The following is a 566-nucleotide window of genomic DNA, read 5'->3' on the forward strand; positions in this document are numbered from 1 at the left end:
TTAATGGCGCGTTCAAACATCACGATTCGCTTTTCTTTTGCAGTCGTGGCAGTGTTTTGGGTGATAACCCATAGATCACGCAAGTGCTGCTTAAACGGACCCATAAGAGAAACATCCAATGGCTGGCAGTGCGATGTGCTGTTTGGAGGAAGTGCGCAAATTTCACTACCCAACTCGTCACCCACAATGCGTTCGCTCTCATCCGTAACGTGGGAGTCAAAGTTGTCAACCAAAAGAACCGAGTGGTTCTCAATAATGGGGGCAAGCACATCCCGCAGATAGTACCTCCATACATCACCGTTCATCCACGCCTTGTTCTGCATCGCGTAGAAGTGACCTGGAGGGTACTCGTTAAACTCGTTCGTCTCAATAACACCGCCAGGCTCGCCTCGGATGACAAAAAGGATCGGCAATTTGAGACCATCGGCACGGACCGTCAACAACGCGGTCATCCGGTACGAGTGGGTCTCCGAATTGGCAACGTAGGAGCCGCCACCACGAACGGCCCATATCGAGCTTGGGCACATGTCAAAGTAGATGCCAGTTTAATCCGCATTGTACAGGCA

This window comes from Aphanomyces astaci (assembly GCF_000520075.1).
Source record: "Aphanomyces astaci strain APO3 unplaced genomic scaffold supercont1.56, whole genome shotgun sequence".
Taxonomy (NCBI): Eukaryota; Oomycota; class Saprolegniomycetes; order Saprolegniales; family Verrucalvaceae; genus Aphanomyces; species Aphanomyces astaci.